Here is a 9,071-nt window from a genome sequence, read left to right as displayed (position 1 = left end):
CCTAGCCCCAACAGATGAGCACATATAGTTGAAAAATAAAGAAAAACAAACAAAAGAAAAACAAAAAAAGATGGGTTGATAGAGGAAGAGAGAGAAAAGATAAATAAATAAGCAAGTAAATACATTAATAAAAGAATAGATGACATAATAATAAATAAATAAATAGATACATACGATCAATACAAAAAAAATTAAAAATAAAAATATTAAGAAAAGAAATAAAAGAAAAGAAATAAAAGAAAAGAAACAAGTTCAGCAAGGGCGAATCTCTTGACTTCATTTGCCTTGTGTCGTCACCCCTGGCAACGGAGCCCCCTCGACCCGAACAGCCCTCAAATGACGCTCGTCCATCTAATCGTGGTGTGTGTGTGTGTTTCTGAAATTATATCTTTGTGAGGTCCATTATAAGCATAGACCCTACAGAGTGAGGACATTTGGAAAGTGAGGACATTCAAATAGAAAAAAAATTAATTAAAATAGTTGATGCCACGGTTGGCATATGAGTATAAGCACATGAGTAAGAGCATCTGCTGATCTGTACTGATAGGGATAATTGCTCATATACTGAATACTGCTTAGGGCTCAAGGACTTGTTCAATGAGCAACAGTGTAGTTGGTGTATCTGGTAATAATACTCGTGAGACCAATCGTGATTAGAAGCAAGGACTAACTTCTAAACAAGTTACCAGTGAGACTACAAAAAAGTAATCCATCGCGTGAAAGTTTAGACTGTAACTCTGAAAATGTTGCAGTTACTAATCAGCGGGCACCCTCTAGTTACACATAGCTATCGTGAAGACAACTTTTAGTAATAAATAAAGGAGTGTCTCTGAAGAGAGGTAAAAACCGCCGTGTGAGTCAGCTGACTGTGTATGCCTGTGTTTGAGTGTGACGCAGTTAAAGAGTGAGACGAATAAAGAGACTTTTTTAACAAACAGTTCATAATATTTAAAAACACTATGTCCTTCTGGTAATCTAGACATTTAAGCAAATTGTAGAGGGTTATATTTTTCTTTGCTGTGCGGATTGTGTTTGTTCAAAAGTTTTTGCTGAACTACAACACTTGATGCTGCTCTAAGTTACTTGATTTATAATATCATGTGCTACTTTAAATTTTATCAAAGTTTGTGAATGCTTGTAAAGCCTGAGACTCTGCGCTACCTGAGGTTGAGACTGCTGTTTGTGTTCTGTGTGTTTGGGACAAATAAATATCAGTGTCAGATAATTGCTGTTGCAGCTTTATAATTAAAGGTTTTATCGACAGAGTAGTTGGTTCTTTTCCAAAACTATAATCTCAGAGAAGATATCAATATCCATTTAAGCCTGAAGCAGAGCAAGGCAAAACCAAAACAATCGAAGGTTTAATCACAGCAGGGGTGCTAACAGAGACCCAAAGTCTCTGTAACACTCCCCTGTTACCTGTGTTAAAGCAGATAAGTCAACTTATTGGCTGGTATATGACTTACGTGTCTCCAACGCTTCTCACTAGTGTGCCATCTGAAGAGTTGTTTTTTTTTACAGTAATTGACTGTGCTCTGCATTCTTGCATTCCATTACTAGGAACAAGTGAGCACAGGTGGTGACAGGGTGCATGATGCACATAAAGGTCATTCGGAGGAGGTGACACCTGCCTAGACGGGAAGGTCCATATAAGGTGGTACGAGCAATGCGAGAAAATCTTCATGAGAATTCTTCTAAACATTGGTTTCATTATATGGCTAAATACACAAGATCGGTTCCTATTGACAGTTGTCATGTCCTGAAAACTCTCCCTAAACACCGGGAAGGAACATATGAGAGAGAGACTGCTGCTCATTAGAATTTTTGCCAGGGTTGTGAAGCAGAATTAGGTCAGTAGGGTTGTTGAGCAGGTTTGAGGTACAACTCTCAGAGTGTGTATCTCTTTGAATGATTCACACAGTTGAATAAATACAAATATAAAAGGAGGAACAAACAGCGCCAAGGACATAGCTGTTTGCAAGCAGGAGAGACGAGTTGAAAGAATCCGGAGAAAATCATCATGTCGCTCCCCCCCGAGATGCTCAGTCTTCACAATATGGTCAGGAAGCACTATCTGTCCCTGCCCAAAGGTGAAGAGTGCCAGGTCACATATGTTTGGGTCAATGAGGATCGAGAAAATCTACAGTCTAAAACCAGGACGCTTTATAATGAGCCAGCAGGAATCAGAGGTACAGTATAGAAGAAATCACTACACTGTAACAAATTGCTGTAAAAAAACGGCCAAATTCTCACAGTAACAAACAGTTTTCCATTAAAACGGTAATGTTCTGTAGAAAACAGTGCATTCTGGGAAATATGTATTGGTGGTTTACTTGTTGTCTAAAAATACTGCAGTTTACCGTAAAACCCATTGCATTCTGGGGGTGATGCTTGAATCAACCCTGGAGAGATCCCATTATTACAGAGCTCTACTGTTTTTCTATTGGAGATACATGTGAATGCAACTACAAGAAGCAATCTGTGGACCTGCATGGTGTTTGAAGATCATCCATTTAAATCCAGCATTTTCTGCGCAAATCACACGGTAAATTCATAAACACTTTATTTGATTGGTATTGTTTGCTTACTTTTGCTGTCTTTAAACTAACTCTGACTGGTTAGCAATGCAACTAAGCTAGCTTGCAGCACTCACATGTGGTCCTCTGAACCTGCCATGGTGTGGTGAGTACATCAGTAACACAATAGGCTTGCTAGCAATATTTCAGCTTGTTGTGTGTTAAAATTGTTATTGTCAGCACTAGTAGCATTAACTTTAGGTGTAATAGAATTTACCTTCTAATTTGATCTACTTATGCTAGCATATAGACAGTGTTGGTTAGCTACACAATAAGACTATTCATACTGCTGTGCTTTTTCGTTTCATGTTCATAGTGAATGTCGGCATGTAATATGTACAATCTCAGAGGAGACCTTTTGAGTCTAAACTTGATATTTCAGTCACACTTTTATTTTTAAAAACTGTCTATCGTCAGAGAGTTTCTTACATAGCCAGAATACAGCAGATATTTTAAAGTTCATGCTAAAACTGTAGTATTCTGCCTGATACACTGGTTTGTCTAAAATCAGTATAAATGCAGTAAATAAAAGAACATTTTAAATACGTGTTTTTACCTTGTAAAAGCAAGTAATCAATTTTTTTTTTGCAGTTATTGACTTTCAAAATGCTATGCCAGGTCTGTGCTCGTCAATGTGCCACTTTGTTGGCATATATTGGGCACATGAGAATTCATAGAAATATTCCAAACTCAACTTTAAAGTGTGCCCTGCCCAACTGCAAATTAACATTTCATACATTTGCAGCATTTAAATCCCATGTGTACAGACATGATAAAATAGACCAAATTCGACCAAGATTGTCTGGTGCAACATCGTTAACATGTCATGTTGATTTTTGCAATGCCACTTGTGAGAATTTGCCAAGTTTACATTTTATTGCTGAGAAATATCTGGCTGTGCGTCTTCCTGATTTAGGTGCTCATTGCCTTACACAAAGTCAGAAAAGCTACTGCTGTGTTAAGCAAGAAAATCTGCTGGACTACTATCCCTTGCCTGAATACACTGTTGATGGCGTTGCATTAATAGTTCTCCACCATTCTTTTATCACAGTGTAGGTCAATGTCTACTTTAGAGGAAGACATCCTGGGCATCATCCTCAAGGCATTGCCAAATCTCTCTGAAGAGACTAAATCGCAGCTAATTGCTAGGCTTGAAAGTTCAGGTTTAGAATCAAAAGAAGACCTGGACTATGTACAGCAGGAAGACCTGACTGACCTCTTGCCTGTTATTCAGCTTCGGAAGCTGTTGAAGGCATTTAAATCAGGTAAGTCAAATTTGTCTTAATGTGATGTACAAGGCTTGAAATATATGCTAGGTCCCAGCTAATGCTGGGACATTCTGGCTATGTGCAAAAGTTTTTCTTTAATTCTACCAAGAGGAAGCTGCCTGTACACTTGAATTCATTCAAAGGTAAGACATATTTCATATTCATGAACAGTTCATATATAGCAGAATTAATGTCTATCCAACCTCTGATCTCAGACTACTATGTTTTTCAGGCGATTTGTTGGAATCAATCCAGAAAGAGGAACAAAGGCCGGTCGAGGCAAGATCATCTCCAAGAGGACAAGGAGAGTCGTTCTAAAGAAGTCAGTCACAGTTAATACTGATGTCTCCACTCTCCTGAAGAATCTCATTGACTTCGAGTGGAATTTCATTGGCCAGTGAAAGCTCACTACCCAGGTACAGCCACAGTTATTTCCCAATGTCTTTTTCTGTTCATGTAATGTTGTTCTTTTTCTCTTGGCCAGCAAATATGGTATAATGTACACAAAAAGGGAACATGTTCATTTGTCCCAGGGAAGAAATGGTATTGCTGGATTTGATCAGTTTAGCCTTTTAAGGTCACCCTGTAACAGTCAGTAGAATCTGAGCACACCTTGGATCAGTACTATTCTTAGAGGGCACAGGGTCTGCTCTTAATTTAATTTTGTATTTATTGTTTTATATTTATTTTAAGACTCCTTTAAGTTCTAATTAATACAGCTTACATTTAAATGCTGAATGTGTACAGTGTATTCTACTCAGGGAGATTTTTGAATTTTTTATTAATAGGTTACTCCATACACTGTATGACACCTCTTGGTTTCCCACTGTTCAAATTTTGATAATGTTTGAAGAGAATATGTGTCTTTCCATTTTGGTGTTAGATGATTGTTGTTGTAAGCACTTTGTCTGAGGGGGCGCTCTTTATTTGCCAGAATGAACACTCAAGTCTTTCATTTTGTTGGCTTTCTATGAAAGTAGAAATGTCTTTGCTTCTATATTGTTTGTGGGATTTTTGTTCTTTTCTCATGCATCATTCCCCACAAGTGTATAAAAATGTTCATAACTGTTATCACATTTAATGAAAAAAGGATAACTGCCATGTTGTTTTGCACACTGAAATTTACAACTGAAACAGACACCTAATTTGTTTGTAATCAAAAAACGATTTCAGTTAATGTTGCCTTTTCATAAATAAATGTTTGGTTACTAAATGATTCTTCCTTGGAATGTTTTGATTGCTTAATTTTAGTTCACTAAATGATTGAGTGTGTATACTTTGTATAGAGAATCACTTGAAAATAGCTAATCAAAGTAACAGTCAAGGGAATGTTTAATTCATAGTAATTGATTCTGATCAATAATGCCAGTAAAATGCTCTTATAAATTTACATTTTGCTGTAATTGAGATTATGGTGAAATTGCATTTAAAAAGAATACTGTACTGGCTACCCCACAACCAATAGTATACAGTAAATTAAAAAAAGAACAGCACTATACCTTGTTTTAGTACGTAGTATTATAAAAGTATTAAATTGTAAATAATATCTACGGGACGGTAATATACTGGCACCCTGCTGCCAGCAGTTTACTGTTAAGACAAGAAAATACAGCAATAGACTGTAATTCAGCTGATTTCGTTATTATGGTAACATACTGTAAAATTGATTACAGTATGTGTACTGTTAAATAACAGTAAACTGCAGGCAACCCTGCTGCCAGCAGTTTACTGTTATTTAACATCACAATTTGTTACAGTGTAGAGTTATTTTCAAAGGGCTTTATGTTGAATTTTAACGTCTTGCGCAGTTTGTGAATATGGTGCCTGATACGTGTCTGTTATACAAGAAAGTGTGACCTTTTCCATTACAGATATACCAGAATGGTACGGGACCGATGCTGATCATTCCGAAGTCACTTTGGTCCCGGTCCGAATGTTTCGAGATCCTTTCACACTGGACCCTGATAAACTGGCGCTGTGCGAAATGGTAAACAGCAGAGACATCCCCACAGGTCAGATATGAAAAATCAGATCAGAAAAAGAAGCAGAACGTTTTGTTTTCTGCCCTTGTTGAGTTTGAGCCTTGTGTTTTGCTTTTTTGAACAAAGGAAGTAATCCACGTTCACAGTGTGTTACCGTCATGGACGAGGTGAAACAGTTCCAGCCCTGGTTTGGAATGGAGCAGGAGTACATCCTTTTTGGTTTGGACGGAGAGCAGCTTGGTTGGTCCCCTGATGGACACTAGCTCCAAAAAGGTGTTATGAGGATAGACTTGTTTAACCTAGAAAAACTGGTTATTCTGCTTCACAAAATCTTCACAAAGTGTTGTTTTGTTTTGGTATTACCCTCAGGGTCTTGTGAAGCCGTGGGTGCTGACAAACTGTGTGGAAGAGACATATCCATGAGTCACTACAGAGCCTGCCTGTATGCTGGTGTAAAGATCTTTGGCTCCAATTCAGAATACCTGTACTCCCAGGTATGAACAGGTTGTCTGATTAATTTGTTACAACCTAGTCTACCAGGCTAATTTGTTTGCGTAAAAGATGCTAGAATAGCCCCAACATCCCGGCTCTTCTAGCTCAGAGCCTTGGCAATCGATTTCTACAGTTCAGAGAGCTGAATGCTCTTCACCCTAAATAAACACATGCCAACCCATGCAAATAGAAAAAATCAAGATTTGAAAGCACATACAAGGCAAGTAGAAAATGTGCTCCAAATACTCACAACACAACCAAATACTTAATGGCTTATGTGTCTCACTAAGTGTTCACTACTTTTTAGTGTATCCTGGAAACACTTCTGTTATGACATTTTTTTTTTTTTGTCTGATCAGCGGGAGTTTCAGGTTGGCACTTGCGAGGGGATTGAAATGGGGGATCATCTGTGGATGGCCCGTTACATTCTGCACCGAGTCTGTGAAGACTTTGAGGTTGTTGCCTCCTTGGACGTTAAACCCATTAAGGACAGCAATTTTTCATCAGGCGCTCACATCAACTTCAGCACCAAGGAGATGAGGAGTGAAGGGGGACTTCAGTAAGTTTACGCACACACACACACACACACACACACACACACACACACACACACACACACACACACTGAAAACATACTCTTACCTTAACCATAAATATTAACTGTTAACCTTATGCCTTATCCATAACCTATAATAAAACCTAACCATAAAACTCAAAATCAAATATTTTACATTATGGGAACTTTCTCTTGTCCTCATAAGGAAAATAATGAGTGTGTAGTCAGATTTTGGCACCAACAACATGAGTAAAACCTGCACAACACGTTATCTAGCGCACACATGTATTCTAAGATGCCTTATGGCCATTTAGAGATTGTAGCATGAATAAAACATGTTCTCTGGGATGTTACAGGTACATTGAGGAAGCGATCAGAAAACTGAGCAAGCGTCATTCTCTGCACCTCAGTGTCTACGATGCACATGGTGGTGCTGACCACATACACCGCCTCACAGGTCAGGGCTGTACCTCCAGCTTCCATCACTTCTCTACAGCCGTAGCCTCTCGTGACGTTAGTGTTCGCATCCCTGGCCAAGTCAATGGCATGGGCTGTGGGTACTTTGAGGACAGACGTCCTGCTGCCAACTGCGACCCATACCCCGTGATGAGAGCCCTGGTGGAAACCTGTCTGCTGGGAGTCACTGAGGAAGATGATGAGGAGATGAAGGAGATCCTGGCTTCCTGAAAGAGGAGAAAATGCAGTGAAGGCTCCATAGAGTGTGCGTGTTTAAGTGCTGTTATGAAATCTTTAAGAAACCTGACACATTTGCAAGTTCATGTGGAGAAACTGTGTGCGGCATGATTGTTTGAGAAAGTAAAGAAATCAAATAAAGTCTGTTTTCCTTAAAACACAAGTTAGGTCTTGTCAAATGCATTTCAGTCGGACAACTCACGATCAACTGTTTATTGCAGCAGTAGAACATGTTTAGTGTTTGGCATTTACGTGTGAGTCATTCGCCACCATGGCGTGGTGAATTAAGTAAACTTGGCACATGGCAACAAATAAACCCACATCTAAATTGAACACTTTAAGCCCAGCAAACCAGATAAAGAACAATATAACCAGGCTGCAAAGCACATACATATTATTCAGTCAAATGATTTGCTTGTATAGCCCATATTAACATGCTTAATCAAGGGGCAACGTCCCGGGCTGAGCCATGAGGCCAATAAGTGCAAGAAGCTGCAGTTCACTGGGTGGCCACGGGAGGCTGGCTCCAAGAAGGAGTCAATTATCATTGACTCCCATGTTAAAAAGGCAGACTTTAGAGCAGATTTAAACCTGTTTACAGCCTGGTTCAGAAAACGGTTTTAGTCTCAATCACAAAGTTCTTCTTTCATGACTACTCTGAGGGGGGTGAATTTTTTTCTAACTCAATTGTTTCAACTATACCTTGAGGGCAGACGTCCTGCTGCCAACTGTGACACATACCCCATGATGAGAAACCTGTCTGCTGGGAGCCACTGAGGTAGTTTTTTTTTTTTACAGCCATTGACTTGTGCTCTGCATTCTTGCATTCCATTACTAGGAACAAGTGAGCACAGGCTGTGCCAGGGGACAAGGTGTACATTAAGGTCTATAGGAGGAGGTGACACCTGCCTAGACGGGAAGGTCCATATAAGGTGGTGCGAGCGATGCGAGAAAATCTTCATGAGAATTCTTCTAAACATTGGTTTCATTATATGGCTAAATACACAGGATCGGTTCCTATTGACAGTTGTCATGTCCTGAAAACTCCCCAAACACCGGGAAGGAACATATGAGAGAGAGAGACTGTTGCTCATTAGAATTTTTGCCAGGGTTGTGAAGCAGAATTAGGTCAGTCGGGTTGTTGAGCAGGTTTGAGGTACAACCCTCAGAGTGTGTGTCTCTTTGAATGAATCACCCAGTTGAATAAATACAAATAAATAAGGCGGAATTGTCGTATATTCGATTGAGTAGATCAATTTGGTATGTGTTCAAAACATAATGACAGGCCTACGTTAATGATACCTGCCTTCTGGACTCTCAGACATTCTCAGAGAGTCCTCCAAATGTTTATCTTAGAAGTTCTCTACCTTTTTGAAATGACCTTTGACTCTGGGAGTGACCTCTGACTAGCTAATGGATGGGAGTAGAAGGAATGTTCTTGACCAATGTGTCTTCATGTTCGGACACAAAAACATGTCCCTCTTTAGTCAGAAATCCCATGGGG

The 9,071-nt window shown here is 39.2% G+C and overlaps 1 pseudogene; it reads left to right on the top strand.

Moving 5' to 3' along the window:
* The first annotated feature begins 2,020 nt into the window (after window positions 1–2,020).
* On the top strand, window positions 2,021–7,561 carry LOC133018344 (glutamine synthetase-like; annotated as a pseudogene).
* Window positions 7,562–9,071: the final 1,510 nt, after the last annotated feature.

Source organism: Limanda limanda, chromosome 2 (genome assembly GCF_963576545.1).
Source record: "Limanda limanda chromosome 2, fLimLim1.1, whole genome shotgun sequence".
Taxonomy (NCBI): Eukaryota; Metazoa; Chordata; class Actinopteri; order Pleuronectiformes; family Pleuronectidae; genus Limanda; species Limanda limanda.
Note: the sequence above shows the minus strand (reverse complement) of the source record. Positions and strands in the feature narration are given on the sequence as shown.